Genomic DNA, 15,171 nt, shown 5'->3' with positions numbered 1-15,171 from the left:
AGAAAGAGTAGCATCTTCACATCTAATAGCTAAGCAGGTTTGTGGTGACCACTGCTATCACATATTGGTTACCAATGAGAGAGTACAAGATGATGAATGAGTGAAGAAGGGTGAATAAAAACTGAATCGGGCCTGGCTTCATGGCAACTCAGTTCAGTGAGTCAAAAACAGCAGGATAGCAAGCAGGTTTAAGAGGTAAAGGTTACTGAAGTTTAGGTTACTTTTAGTATTTTCAATGCTAAACCTTAAAACAAGCATCAAAAGCAATTTTTTTCTTTTGCCTCATCCCTCTAAAAATCCATGAAAGTTTCTTTCTGCTTATTCCCTTACCTTGAGGAGCTCTTACAAAGACAGCTCAGATGCGAACCAAACTTCAGGAAGGATGTTCTGCTCTAAATATTCCAGAAGTGGCTGAATGGTGCAGGAGGTCACATCACTTACATCACTTGCATAATATGTTAGACAGCAGTTGACCTCAGAGCAAAACCCAGGATGTTCTTGGTCCCACTCTCTTTAACCTCTTACATGCCAAACAACTTTCTCACTAAAAGAAGTGATTCAGATATTTTGCCCCAAAACTGCCACAGAAGAAATTAAAATTTTGTTTTCAAATAACTACTGGAGGCCGGTAGAAGTGATGCATTCCTAATTAAATACTTGGCATTGAATAAATTAAATGGCCAGTGCCATTCATAAAATTCTTAATTTTAGACAACAGGGAGCTTTTTAAGAGAGTAGGTATAAGTAAACTCAACCAGAAGGAAATCAGACAGGCTGCCTGGGAAATAGAACTACCTAGAATAATCACTAAACTAGGGTCACTCTGGATTTTGTTTTAAGTTCATGAATTGAAATTGAAAAGCTCTGGCTTTTATCTTGAGAGAGAATATAATTTAAAAATAGCTTTATAAGGACAATACATGCATCAACAAGACATGCACATTGAACTAAAATTGGATTGTTTTAATTAAGAGTTCTTAAATTACAGAAACATACAAGAACCACCACTGCTGAGAACCAAAAATGAAGTTATAGGAGGAACTTCAAGCAACATGAAGATGAGGGAAGGAAACACTGCCAATGCTGCTAAAGAGCAGTAAGGAAGTCAGGGGAAACAACACTGCTGACTAGAAGAGCTGCAAAGTCCTAAAGGGGTTCACGGCTCCAGACCATAGTCCTGAGCCATAGTCCTTTGAAAGAGATCTATTTCTTGAGTCATGAAGTTCAGTTAAAGTAGTCTCAAACTTCTGAGAAGGGCAATAAAAATGCATAACTAAAAATAAAGCCTAAACTCAAAAAAACCTTGCATGGTTTTAGCTAATATGGCTTAAACAGTAGTCTTCAACACTATGTTTAGTTGGGCTGCACAGAAACCACTGAAATTGAAAGAGGTTTCTTAAATATGTCTGGTGCAACAGACCTAGACTGGCCAGTAACAGGAAGGAGACCATCACATGTGAATATATTTTGGAGAAATGTTTGCCCTGTTTGTCCTGGATGAACTATTTAAAGGTGAGTTAGGAACAACTGCATACATCGGGAACAAATTACTAGCTGGAATGGAGGGTTGCAGTATACTGTTTTTTATAAATGCCCAGGCCACTCAGAGCCACTAAGAACTCAAGCTTATGACAAAAATCAAGAATAAAACTTGATTCAAAGCAAAAAACCTTAAACTTTGGCTTGAGTTCACTAAGTGTTTTAAGCAAAAAAGCAACTGTCTTTAAACAAGCGAAATATAAAAGACTATAATCAAGTTGAAAGATGACACCAGGAGCAGTGGATATCATCAAGGGAGGGCTGCTATTCATAAGGACCTAGACAAGCTGAAGGAATGGGCCAGCAGAACTTTATGAAATTCAACAACGACAAGTGCCAAGTCCTGCACCTGAGAAGAGAGAACCCTTTAAATGATAAAGGCTGCATTGGACTGACTGGGGGGCAGCTCTGCTGAGGACAACCTTACTGTCAGACAGTAAGCTGAACCTGAGCCCGCAGTATGCCCTGGCAGCCAAGAAGGCCAATGGCATCCTGACTGTATCAACAGCAGCATAGCCAGTACATTGAGGGAAGTGATTATGTCCCTTTGCTCAGCACTCATTAGGTGGCATCTAGACTACTGTGTCCAGTTTTGGGTCCCACAGTACCAGAAAGACAGTGATAAACTGGAACAAGTTCAACAGAGAGCCACCAAGATGGTTGGGGGTTGGAGCACATGGCCTGTGAGGAGAGGCTGAGAGACCTGGGCTTGTTCACCCTGGAGGAGAGATGGTTTCAGGAAAGACCTAACAGCAGCCTGCCAGGACCTAGAAAGAGGTCATCAAAGAGACAGAGCCAGGCTCTTTGCAGTGGTGTATGATGGGAAGGCAAGAGATAAGGGACGTAAGTTGAAACAAGAAAGAGTCAAAATAGCTATAAGGAGAAATTTCTTCCCTGTGAGAACAGTCAATTACTGGAACAGGTTGCCCCAAAGGTTGTGCAGCCTATGTCCTTGAGGGTCTTTAAGATCTGACTCGGTAAAGCCCTGAGCAACCTGATCTGGTCTCACAGCTGAGCCTGCTTTGAGCAGGAGGTTGGATGAGAGGCCTCCTGAAGTCCCTTCCAATCTGAATTTTCTTGTGATCATTCTGTGACTATATTAAATAAATTTAATACATTTGTGAGGAGTCTGGTTCAGAGCACACAAAAATGAAGTCTTCTCTCCACAGGAATTCTGTGACAAAGGCAGCAGATGGGCAAATTTCTTTATTCTTGATGGAGGGATAGAGAAGTGACTTGAGCATCCCTATTGAGACTATTTATAAGGGAACATAATGTTAATCATGTGATTGTGTATTGTGGGGGGAAGAAGTGGCTTGATTAAAATGAGAACTAAACTAAAATGAAATTTGAGGTTAAAGAATGGCTGGTTCTTTTCCTGCACTGCACAATCAGCTCTTTCCACTGTCTCTGCATGTTGTGGTGTCTCTCATAACAAAGCTCCATCAAGTACCATTTGCTGTGGAATAACAAATGGAGACATCCCAGAATAAAATGGATACTTCTGCAATGGGTACTTCTGGCACTGAGGGCAAGAGAAAGGTTCATACCTAGGTCTTCTCCTCTCAGGAGTGTGACAACTGAAGAACAGGACAGCCTTCCCTCTAAAGGCAGCAGTGTCTTGCCATCATAGATCCTTCCTTCTCTGAAACTCTTTCACAGGGAGACTGCCCAAATATTTTGAAGAGTACACTCCAAGGATGGGGACTAGCACCCTCACTAGCAGCAAAATAGACCTGAAGACATGAGAGGGCAAGGCTTCATACTTCTTCATTGCCACTGGCTATTCATTTCTTGCTAAAAATCCAGTTTAATACTTTCGATTTAGGAAAGATGAATGTCCACAGCAGGGAAAGTAAACATGAACTATGGAAAATATTTTTGGTTAAACTGGAAAGGCTGTAGCCAAGATATTTCCCGCTTAACCTTCATCAAGGAAAAGGTCAAAAAAGGCCAACGTGTTTAAGCAGAGCACAGAGCAGAACAGAACAAAACTTCCTATGAGAAAGATTAAGCTCACATTCTTTTGTCTTTCATTAGAACTTTTAGAACATTACTTTACACTTGCATTTAAAATGGCTTCCTGACAGCATTGAACACAAGGTCTTAAAGTAGGAAGACTAAAAGGTAAAGGCATAAATGAATAACAGTTCATGTACTGCATACAAAATAGGGAAGAACAGGAGGGACGCATGAGAGACAGCAAAGGAGAAATAATACCTTTAGACTTAGCAAATTATACAATACATGGTGCCCGAGGCAATCTTCTATCCCATGTACTTATACCCCATATACTTCCATGTACACATACTTTAAGCTGAACCATTCCCAGGGCATATGTAGCTTTAACCACAGTAAAAGATTTTTGTTTTACATGAGGCTTCTAAGGAAGTGAGAATTTTCTTCCAGCTCTACTAAAAGAGTAAGCCAGAAATGAAGCTCTCCAGCTATGTCAGTTCCAAACTGCTAAGCACACAGATCAGCCTCCTCTTTTACATTACTCCCTCCCTATGTCCATGACAGCAACTAAAAGGTAGATATTGGCCAGTAAAATATGATATCTGGTAAATGCCATGATTCTTGGAAGTGTTTGATTATGCCATAGTGTGCTCAGGATTTCTCCTGGAAGAAGAGAGAAGGACACCTCTGAGCAGACTGATATGTGGATGGATCAACAGATACGTGCAAGAAGCACACCGACATGCCACTTAGGGAGAGAATGTGTTTTCTTTCTATCCTCCACCTGCCAAATCTGGTCTACCTTCCTCAGGTAGATCTATCAGCCACGATTCAGACTCCTACTTCGTTTCTTTTAGAAGTTCCTTATCCACCCAGACTCATTTGTGATGTCTGTAACTATGGTGTCAGAATAGCAGCTTACTGCCCACCTGAATTTTCACCCTCAGCTGTACAGTAACTTTGTTCCTGTGGAGGGTAGCGTAGGTGATTCATGATGAAGCGAGGCAAAGAACTTCTTCAAACAATGAGCGTGGCCCACGCAGAGCTTTGAAGATAAGGGCAGAGACCTGGGCTCCTCGTTTCACACCAGCTGTGACTCAGCAAGGTGTCTGGAACAGTGGAGTGAGGCATTCCTGAAGATCTGCGCTGCCCTGTGCTAGGCTCCTATCCAAATTCACTGCAATACTTTTTCTAAAGATGAGTTGTTTCACGGTAAGGTATGACTTCAAAAAAAAAAGCCCCAGACCCATAAACATATGAGTCACTGAGCCAATTCCAAACTGAAAAGCCCAGCACATTCTTTTATTGCAGGAGGGGAAAAAGTGGCAGTTTTGGCCAGCTGTAGCTAGCTGGCTACTGAAAAAACTGAATAGTTCAGACAGCTACCAGATTCAACACACTGGTGCTACATGTGTCTGTGTCTCTTTTCCACTATCACAGCAGCACTGGTGTCACAGTTAAGGCTTTGGTATAGAGCTGTAATAGTGCAGTAATATAGAACTGCTGAATCACCATTGCTCATCACCTGAACGGTCTCTGACTGATGGGCAAATATTATTCCTGTGGCAATGTAAAAACTTACTCTAGTGTGTCAGACTTTGCACTGGAGCTCCTGAGGTGTGTGCATGCATTACCATTAGTAATCTCCAACAGAGGAGTGAATTGGATGGGTCAGAGCAGTAGCACCTTAACCCATTCCACCTGGAGCTGCTGATGCTCTTGTGTCAATGACCTCCGTAAACAGCACAGAGTATGTAATAACCAGCTTTATCCACACTACGCTTGAACCAGTGCCCAAAGGGAGAACCAGCAGAAAATCAGCAGTGTGCTAGATTTACTTCTGAGTATGGTTGCAGAGCTCACTCACCACACACAGATGCATTCAAGCTCCTCGACACACACTCCTCTCAAATAACCCTGTGGGTTTCTGACAACAGTCAGGGATTCTTACTCTGCACACAGAAGGAGAGACACACATGGTCTTCTCACACTGCTCATGCTGTACAGCTGCCAGGAAGAGCAGTGAAATCTTCAGGCTTAGACACAGGGAAGACAGGGGTCCTAAAAATAGACAATGTCAGCATATGGCCACACAACACCCTTGTCCAAGACAGTGTGGAGCTCAGTGCTAGCTACCCATGCCCTTATTTTACATGGGTTTTCCAGCCCATGGTGGCATGTTCTCCATTCCAAAGGACTCAAAGGATTTGATGGACATCATTTTTACCTTTCTTCCAAGAGAAAAACAGACTGAAAGGTACCAACGACCAAAAATGACTATTTGTAACACAGACCTATCTCTTAAGATACAGTTATACTGCACCTCAGACCCCTCACAAGTTTCTGAGGTGCAAGGCAAAAAGTCTTGCATTCATATAAAGGAAAAGCTTTTACACAAAGTTAATGAAAGGGGAAAATAGGATGTGAACTGGAAGGAATGGAGAAGAGCTAAAAAAGGGACATAGCTGTTTCAACACTTCTTTGTGGTTGTTCATCTTCCTATGTTGAATTAACTTGTTATTTTTTTGAGGAGTCTAGCGATCCCTGACCACACATCTCCCAACTTCTCATCATTTTACCCTTCCTCACTTCAGAAGATTCGTGCTTATGAGAAATTCTCCATATGCAGGAGAAAAAAGATCATAGAACTAACTCAGCAGCCTTTTGAGCCGAGTTTGCAGAGCAGTAGACCACAGGAAGCCTTCCTCTATGAGCCTATGTGCCAGCAATGGACTCAGGTTTATAGTGAGATAAGAAATGCTGCCTCTCCACCCACTTAAAAGAAACTACAGGAATGCCTGGCAGGTAAACTTGGGTTAACTTCAGAACATTTTTATTGCTCTATGATAATGGTCTCCGTAAATCCTACAAAATGGCAACCAGACAGTGATACAATCTCAGTTCTTGAATTGCCTTTAGATGTTAAATACATCATAACAATCCAGGGTAAATTCACGTGTCATATTAGGGACACATTCAGGAATCCAGGTATTAGAACTATTCTTTTCAATAAAATAGCAAAAGACACCAAGGGAATCTCTGCTAAAATGACTGCAAAGGTTGACTTAACGCATATTTCTTTATTGCTAATAAGCCACCAAAACCAAAATATTATTCTAAAATCTACTATCATTGGCTTTTTTTCAGTCCTTGGAAAAAGTGATGGCTAAAATGTATCCTGTGCTGATTATTTATGGCATGTTCAGTTTATTATTGCACTACTGTTCTCTAATTTGTGACTGGCATGCCCTGAGGCAGCCAAGTCAGTGGGAGGTAATCCTCAAAAGATTTAGCATAGCTAAATCCAGAAACATATGGTATTGAACCTTCTAATTTTTTTTTTGTCCTTCTTCCAACTGTAGTCCAACCTCTCACACCTGTACAATCTTCCCTTATTCCTCACTACCTCTTCCTGCTTGTAAGTCCCTACAGCACCTCTGTCCCCCTAAATTTCACCCACCCCTCAGCCTTTGGAGACATTCGTTCAATTAACGACAGCATTTTCAAAACATCTTGCCATAACTCAGATGATTTTGAATGAATAGGCTAGGCATTTCTCTTGTCACTGTAACCCCGTACTGAAGCTGATGACACTTTAAATGGGTACTGTGTTCCATTTGTATGGTTAGCACCTCAATCACATTTAATCTAAAACGAGCACACTAGCCTCTTCAAGTGAATCACAGCACCTGCTGTTCAAATGGAAGACCTGCCTTATGCTTTCTTCTGTGGAAAGTGTAGGAGATACCTTAAAGTGATGTGCAAGAATAACATCAAAGCTATTCAAATAAAGACAATGTTTATCCATAGCATTGCTCATCTGTAGGCCAACCAAGAAACTCAAGTCCCTCCAGCATAAGCACTTTAGCAATCCTTAAAAAGTAAGTGGATAAGCTCCATCCCGTATGTGTTCAACTGAAAGAGGCAAGTGTCTTTGAAGGTTTCTAAAAGGAAATCCTGTCTGCCTAACTGAAATGCCTGGAGGCTTTCGGAGGAAAGCCCTTCATTGATTAGATAAAGAACATGGGTACTACCTTTAGGTAGCTGCTTCATAAGTATTTAATATTCAGGACAGCTTAAGTGCCTTGGCTATGCAGACTGGATGCCACCCTCAGAATCTCATTCATCTTTTTATAGCAGCAGCTAGGCATGCACTTGTGTTTCTTTCCTCTTTTCTCCCCCACACATCTTCTCTCCAAAGCTTTTTTGTTTATTTAAAATGTCAGAAACAGTAAGCAGGCTCTTTCCAAACTCTGAGTCACCCTGCAGCAATTCTCTGCATAAAAATGGATATGCTTTTGTTAAAACCACACGCATTTAGCCTTTTGCTCATCATGACACTGGCCCAGTCACGTGTCTGTTATCACACATCCCCCCACTGACGTGCACGGTGCCCTGGTTCCTGGCAGGAGGTTTCACCAGGCAGCTAAGTGACCTTCCCACATATACCCCCCGAAGGGGTGGTCACGTTTCTGCCCCTCCTGCCAGGCCACAGGATCCCACCACTTCCCTTGCACCAGCTCTGCACTGAGCTAGCTGCCCGCTTGGTGGGCTGAATCAACTCACTAAACTGGCAGCAAAACCAGCTTTCCGCTGCGTTGGTGAGCTCATCCAGCACACCAGGAGATCCTTCAGGAGCTGGACTGGGTGCAAGGGAGGAGACAGAAACACACAGCAGGAGATGGAGGATGGGAGTTTCAAAAACCTCTCTTTCCAGGGCAGGGAGCTATTCTACTGGCTTAGCTGTGTCAAGCAACCGCACCCTCCGGCACAATAAAACCTCTTTACATAATGGAAGATATCAGACAAATGAGCAGAAATTCCAGGGGGAGGAGAGGTGTGATTACAGTAAACCTCAGGAAAAACAATGATTTTTTTTTTTTTTAATTTCCAGGCCTAACATACACAAACCCACCATATCACAGAGTATCCATGTGTTGACATACAGTGAGATTTGGGATTTCTGTTAGTTTCTTTCATGCTTCTGGAGCTACACACATCTCAGCTTCCTCAGCAACCATGAGGATTAGGTTTAAAAAAAAACAGAAAGGAGAGAGCTAAGCTTCTCACATAATATCTTGACTCCAACACTTGAAGCTTCAAAAAGGAGGCTAAATATCATGAGACTACTGATAAAAGTCAGGAGAGTTGGCAGTTCTGCAGACATTCATGGGCTTGTTAACATGTTTTTCTCTTTTTTAAGTAAAAACAGACAAAACAGTACACACGGTACAATAATGAACATCTTGGCACATCGCAATTACAATACTGGAACAGACCACTATTCTGTTTTTATGGATGCTTTTGAGAAAAACAAACCCTATTTTCAGCTCCCTGTTACATTTATTCTCCAGAACTCATGTGCCAAAGGTTTCCCCGTTTTCTCTGTGTGCTTTCCAAAAGGACTCCATCTCCTGGGAAGCACCACAAAAATACAGCTGCTGTAGAGCAGCTCCTCTCCTTGCTAAGATGGATTACAGTCACATCACAAAGAGAAATGGCAGCATAAAGTGCCATAATTACACCCCGACAGCATCAGGAATGATTTTTTTTTTTTTAAGAACAGAAAACTGTTGACTTTTGGTGGGTAGCTTTCATTTAGAAACTCCCTGAAATATTCTGTGGAGTATTCTGGCCTAATATATGAAATAGTTCTCATTTCCATAGTACAGCGCCATATCTAGCAAGCTTCCAGAATATGACTGTAGTAGTGTCATACTAGCTTGTGACAAAACTGGTGATAAAAATGACTTTTGTTCAGCATTCCACCAATATTACCAACTTTGTAGGGGCCTCTAAAATTTACAAGGTAGAATTATAGTCAATGGCAGTTATAATTTGTGCTATGAAATAACTCAAAGCAAAATTTTAAGAAAGTCATGAAGAACTCTTGGGTGAAAAGGTCAACCATACAAAAATGTTTCCCTGTAACCAAATCACTAGTGATGGTTAAGGCTTGGAAAGCTCAGAGCTCCAGGTTTAATAAAGCACACACAGTAACAAAAGCTTACCAAACTCTTTAAGCAGATTCTGAGAGTGGAAATGTAATTTCTGGGAGATTACTGATACCAAAACTGTTGTCTGCAGTGCATAAAACAGAAGATGAATCAAGTATTATTTTTCACAGAAAAAAATCTGAAGACACCAAAAAAAATAAAAAGGAATTAAATTCACTTGTTAAAAATATTTTTTGAGCAAGAATTGGAGATATTAAGGCAAGGATCTTACGGGGCTCAGAAAAGGGTTACCTTGACATAGCTAAAATATGCTAAAATAATTCAGCTAGGATAAAAAGTGTCTGGTTTGGCAATTCATATATTACTGTCTTGCATTTCTTGCATTCTGAGGCAGAACTGGTGAAGGCCGTAAGAACCTTTGTATTTTAGTGCATGCACTAATTGACAACAACAACAGGAGAGTTACTACCCTCTGATCACACTGAAATGGTAGTGAAATCTGGCTGAGAATTAGTGCTGGAACAAGAATAGTGAAAGATGGAAAAAAAAAAAAAAAAAGGAAGGCGGAGGGAATATTAGGGGGCTGCTGATACAGCTGTGAAGGCAGAGCAATGATTTAGATTTTGTTGTTAAAGGGGGAAGTAGGCTGCCTTGCTGCTACTACCAGGGCACAGCAAGAGGGAATAGTCCCACTTCCTTCCCCTCCTGCTTTACATATATGTAACGGACATGTATGTATGGATGATGTCTACAGGTAACTGAGTCACAGGGAAAGCTATGTGACTTAGTAGAATACTCACTATATCAATGGCATATTCACTTGGTACATACACCCCTTCCCCTGCACCATTAGTGCCTGTGATGGAGGTGTTAGGAAAATGTATGAAAAAGACAACCAGTGGGTGATGTGTATCATCTCTGTGAGCAGTGCTATTCAATGCCTTCTAACTTAATATCCTCAAATGTCCCAACACAGCAGTTAAAATTTAAACAGGCATTCGGAAAACACACTTTTTATCCCATTATCAGTATGGATGGGATTACAATGAGGGTGGTAATGGTGGAAAAATTTGGGGAGAAATCTGGTATCAGCAGCAGGAGTAGCCACTAATTGGATTCTTTCTGTGTCACCACAGAGTTGTCACGGGACTCTCGTTCTCTGTTGAACTCTGCCGCTCTCGAGGCACTCAGAGGCTTTCTCAATTGTTATCACATCAGTCTGCCTTCCCACTCAAACACAAATCCCCCAAAGCCCTTTTAAAAGCTAAGAAAATCATGAAACCCATGACTCCCATGACATCTGTGACAAGTGTCCAGCCTTGCTTGGATAAGAATAAGTCCTGCCATTACACAACACTCAAACTCCTGATACTGCATGAACATATAACATAGAGAGCAGTATTTAAGTCAAACACAACTAGATAATAAACTGCAAACTGTCAAAATAGTATGCAATGAAGTGATCTAGTCAGAACAGAATTTGCAAATCTTTCAGAATAATTTTTTCCATAGCTGTCTAACTTCCACTGAGTGTGGGTTTTATAATTTCTTCCACGTTTGAAAGCACTCTCCCCAGCATCACAACATTTTTAATAGTCTGCTTTTATCAGTTCTTGACTGGAATGAGAGCGGTTATAATAGTTTTCACATTGATACTTGCCACCTCTAGGACAACTCAGGTTTCTTATACGGATTCTTTCCCTAATGACCTTTTGATTTAGCCTACTTTTTGAAAGTGTATGTACATGACATTTGGAAATTTATCAATTTTTTTAAATGTGAAATTATGCCAATCATAATTAATTCTTTTTCCTCTGAAACTGACTCAAAAATCAATGAAGGCCAAGGAGACATGTCATGCAGAAGGAATTAAAGTTGCATATTATGATGGAACAAGCTCACCCACCTCGATTATAAAGTGCTAAGAAGAGGAAGCCCCTGACAAGCAATAAACTGACACATAATTAAGACAATTCAGGGCAGAACACATTCGGGCTGGAAAAAAATTTCTTGGGCTCCGTCTCAGTGCTCGGAGCAGTGAGAGAAAAAAAAAAGTGACACTTTGAAAACAACTCTATGAAGGCAATCAGTATCTGACCCAGTCCTCTCTAGCTGAGGGGAGGAAAATATGAGAGCAGAAGAAACCCACCAGATTTTGTGCAGTGCAGATTCCCTCACATCACAAACACAGTAGATAGTACAGACATGCCTGGTATGTTCAGCATTCCATATCAAGCAAAGATGAATTAGCCACAGCAAAAATGTATCACAGCTTTCATGCAGCAGTTTATGGATCTTTTTATACCTCTGGAATTTTTTACCTTGAGCATATCACATATCTACCGAAGTTGTACTGGTCTCAGATCTTTTCCTCATTTTATTTTCCTCATTTTTATTTTCCTCATTTTTCTCTCACTATGAGGAACATCTTTGTGATTTCTGAACGCTTTCACAGCTGCTAGGATGCTAATGGGAACTTCATGTGTGTACTCAGCACAAGTGCTCTCAGGAAAAAAAAAAACAATGTCAAAGGAAGGTATGTAGAAGTCACCATAAATATGTCTTTGAATGTTTACCATCTGGAACAGTAGATTACATTTTGACAAGAAGCTGGACTGTCCTGTGGGCATTGTCTTTTAAACAGCCCCATCATTATAAAGGAAGGGAAAACATGATTTTCTGTTCCTAGGTTCTCAGCAAGATTTTCTGGCAGTGCTAGACAAACTCGTTTTTTTCTAGTAAATTAATAACAAGATGGGCATGTGTATTTAGCTATGCAGTTTCTTAAAAATATATTTTCTTATAGATCATCTGATCAGTGATCTGACAATACCCATGGAGAGGACCATGTTTCAGTTAGGCTGTGACAGCAACAGATTGTACATCTTACAATGTTACATATTGCTGCACCTTATCTTTGTTAGAGGACTAAACCTTTGTGTGCTGAAGCTGGTGCACTGGGCTTCTCACGGTACACAGTGGGAAGAGTGAAGAGGAGAAGTCCAATATACAAGGCATACAATGCTTTAACACATGATCAGAGTGGGGCTTTTTTGGTTTTGTTTTTCATTATTTAAGCTTGTAAAAGTTTCCATCACTTTTTACAGTGAGAGAGAGTGGACTGAGAGAAAAATCAAAAAGGTCCAATTTATTCACATAAGTCTTCGTCTGGTCATGCAATCTTATTAGGGATTTAGCTAATTCTCTGTTTGAAATTACTGTGGGTCAGTTATGAGGACACATTCTTGCTGAAGAGTGTGTTTGAAAATACAAACTGAGAATAACCTGTAAAGGGGCCAAAGAGCCTGCTCAAAAAAAAAAAAAACCCAGGAAAAAAAAAAAAAAAAAAAAAAGGTTAACAAAAAGTTGCTTTGAGGCAAAAATGTATGTGCAACTTGAAACATGGTTTTATGGGCATTGTTACACAGCTGAATGCCAAAATCACAAAGCACCAGCCATAAATCCTCTTGCTCAGACTACTAAACAGATATTATTTCCAAACAGATAATATACAGTATTATTTATAGCATATCTCACCTGTAAATGGTGAGGACAGTGTTAGATTTCTTTCACAAGTAGGAGACCAATAATTCAAAAGCACCACAGGTATGTGGGAGTTAGTGTGAAGATCTGGTGTAGTGTGAAAGAAACAAATCATTTTGTTATTCTGCACAAGATATATACACAGTAAAATGATTTATTAAAAAAGGAACATATATCCTGCCCTCTAGTTTCCCCATCTAAATAATTTAAGAGTAAAACAATGAGAACATTTTAATTCTCTGATAACCTAACTTACTCTAAGTAATGATAACATTTCCGACTTTCTAGCTAATTTGCTGGGCTCCCCTGCTCCAGACATCAATGAACTTAATAGTCAAATTAATGAAAATGATAACAGAGAGCTTGCAATAACTAAATTCTAATTACATTTCTGCCCCTCTTCCTTCCTAAACATTAAATTTTCCTCACATTTAATTAACACTTCAGATCGCTTGTTTAGAATCTACAAATATAGTGAGACTTTAATGATCCATTATAGTGATGCTACTTAGTTTCCAATGACTTGTAAAACTTTCACAAACAGATCTGCAAATGAATTACATCCATCTGCTCTGCTGCAGCTGCAGGAGCAGCATTACATTGCATGCTGCTTTTTACTACATTTCGGACTTTCTCTTAACTTTAAGCCCATGTGTAAGCCAAACCGTCTCTATACCGATCATCAGAAGCCCAGCCAGGTTTCTGTAAAGGAGTCTTCAAACTTTACAGACATCCCAAATGTACTTTCAAAACATTCGGGTTTGCTTCACAGCTGAGCCACAGACCGGCTACACACTGCCCGAGCATCTTCGGCAAAATCGAAGAAACACTCTGCTGCGATTTCTCCGCCCGCCCGACCACACAGTTTGCAAAAGCCTGTTTAAATACGGAAGCATTTATCCCCCCAGAAACAGCAACAAACATCATATCACTGCCACTTCTCCCTTCCCGGGGCTTTCAGCACGTGTGTGCGAGCGAGGAGAGAGCAGTGCGTGCGAGCGAGAGCAGTAGAGGGGCACATGAAATGGGAAGATAGGCTGCTCCAGAGGAGATTTTCTAATCTACACCTTCAAAAGCGTGACCTTAACTGCATTAAGAGTGTTAGCTCTATGAAGACAGCCAAGCATCAGGCTATGGTCGCTGTTATCTGTCAGCCATACAATAGCAGCATTGATAAGGCAGCAGCAACTGGCTTTGACAAGTGTGCTGTGCTAGCATTCCTCTGAAAACCGTGAAGGAAAAAGAAGGAGGGAGAGAGACAGAAGCATGAGGTGCCTTTTACTTTACCTGAACAAACTGTGGGGGTTTGTTTTTCCCTCTGAGCTGCCGGGAAGGATTCCGCCGTCTTCTCCCGCAAAGCTAGGTAGTTCTTCTTTCGCTTGCGGCTCGCACTTGGGGAAGACCACACAGCTCCAGCGAGGCTGCCTCTCTCCCCTAATCCCCACTCGAGTGTGATGACACACACTAACCCCAACCATCTGTTGAAACACGTCCTCAAGCACTCAGCACAGTGGTGTGTCAAGACGGGCTGCCCAATCCAATCGCTGGGGCTGGGTGGCTCTTAAGGAGCTGGAGGCAGAGACAAGGGCAGAAACTATAGGGTTGAGAACTCTTTAGCAAAGTAACCTGAGATTTTGAGAAAGAGCTGCTATTGAAAAAAAGAGCAGAAGGGGGAGGTACTAGCGGGAAGGTAGAGGGAGTGGATTACTCTGGTGGCCAGTTGTGTTACTTCTCACAACTCCTAGTATTCCCAAGGGACCACTGCGACCCCCCCCCCCCCCCCAGTGGGATGCACAGAAGCACAAGAGCAACACTAAAATCTTTTTTATGGCAGGTCTATTGAGGGCAATCTCCTCTGAGAGACGCTTTTCTGAAAGAGATAAAAGATGCTGCTTGAGATCCTGATAAAGTGCTAATGTGGGAGTCGTTTGCACTGCAATGTGACATTTGCATCTCGAAATCCCAACGCTCCCCCATGCCCCGATTACCCCGTGGCTGCTTCCAGCCTTCCCTGGGGGAAAGGCAGAAGGAAAAGAGCGGGGGGTGGGGAGAAGAGGGGGGGATTCAAAGGGAAAATATTTATACTTTTACCTTAATATCTGCAAGCCCTTACCACAAGACTGCTCTTCCCCCGACTCAAGTGCAAATAAATGCGCCCCTAGGCATGCCGAGC

At 41.4% G+C, this 15,171-nt stretch overlaps 1 protein-coding gene across 1 annotated transcript in view; it reads right to left on the bottom strand.

Moving 5' to 3' along the window:
- SULF1 (sulfatase 1) overlaps positions 1 to 14,605 on the bottom strand; it is a 127,051-nt gene extending 112,446 nt beyond the window's left edge. The window contains exon 1 of the mRNA XM_026076956.1: positions 14,286 to 14,605. The gene's annotated coding sequence lies outside the window, so the exon portion shown is untranslated. The remainder of the gene's footprint in view (positions 1 to 14,285) is intronic.
- Between the last annotated feature and the right edge of the window lie 566 nt (positions 14,606 to 15,171).

The sequence above is a fragment of the Apteryx rowi genome, unplaced genomic scaffold, assembly GCF_003343035.1.
Source record: "Apteryx rowi isolate R43461 unplaced genomic scaffold, aptRow1 scaffold_444, whole genome shotgun sequence".
NCBI lineage: Eukaryota > Metazoa > Chordata > Aves > Apterygiformes > Apterygidae > Apteryx > Apteryx rowi.
Note: the sequence above shows the minus strand (reverse complement) of the source record. Positions and strands in the feature narration are given on the sequence as shown.